Below are 863 nucleotides of genomic sequence, written 5' to 3'. Positions count from 1 at the left end.
TGATAAGGGTCAGCTTCTTCTTCAGTTTCTCAATTGTGTCTTTATCATGCCTAAGATGAAGATTAGTTTCTAAAAGGATGATGGGAGTGTTGGGACAATTGTGCTGCACTTCAGGATACCACTTTGCATGAATATTTTCAAATGATGCAAGACTCACAAGGGTAAAACAAATTAAGAACACATCTGTAGCCGGGCTCAGTGGCTCAGCCTGTAATCCCGTGCCTTTGGGAGGCTGAGGTGAGTGGATTGCCTGAGCCTGCGGGTTCGAGACCCACCTGGACAGGGAGACCTCATCTCTACAATAAATAAAAAAAAATCAGCCGGGTGTGGTAGCACATGCCTGTAATTCCGGCTACTTGGAAAGCTGAGGAGGAAGGATCACCGGAGCCCAGCAGGTCGAGGCTGCAGTGGCCGGGAGCGGCCACTGCACTCTGGTCTGGGCAACAGAGTGAGACTCTAACTCAAAAAAAAAAGTAAACATCTGTTTGTGGATAAGATAAAGGGTATAATCTGTTATAATCTTCTTGTCCAGTTGCATTCCATAAGCCCAAATTCACTGGTTTTCCATCTACCATGAAATTGGCAGAATAATTGTCCAAGACAGTAGTGATATATTCTCCAGGAAATGCATTGGTTGTGTAACTGATCAGTAGACAAGTTTTACCTACAGTTCCGTCTCCAACCACCACACACTTGGTAGCCTCCTTCTGGGCTGCTCGCTGGGCTGTGGTGGTGTCTAGGGGCTGGGAAAGGAAGTGGTGGGCTTGGGGCATGGTGAGTGGGTGTGTGGCTGCAGGTGGCCAGACACAGGATGCCAAGGACACTGTCCACACCGCCTCACCCTCCAGACTGCAAGCTGAAAC

General features: G+C 48.3%; 1 pseudogene; it reads right to left on the bottom strand.

Moving 5' to 3' along the window:
- Positions 1–4: 4 nt before the first annotated feature.
- Positions 5–773, bottom strand: LOC110596442 (annotated as a pseudogene).
- Positions 774–863: the final 90 nt, after the last annotated feature.

The sequence above is a fragment of the Carlito syrichta genome, unplaced genomic scaffold (assembly GCF_000164805.1).
Source record: "Carlito syrichta isolate Samal-C Ts95f unplaced genomic scaffold, Tarsius_syrichta-2.0.1 Scaffold30991, whole genome shotgun sequence".
NCBI classification, from domain to species: Eukaryota; Metazoa; Chordata; class Mammalia; order Primates; family Tarsiidae; genus Carlito; species Carlito syrichta.
The sequence above is the reverse complement of the archived record's forward strand: the minus strand, read 5'-3'. Positions and strand labels throughout refer to the sequence as shown.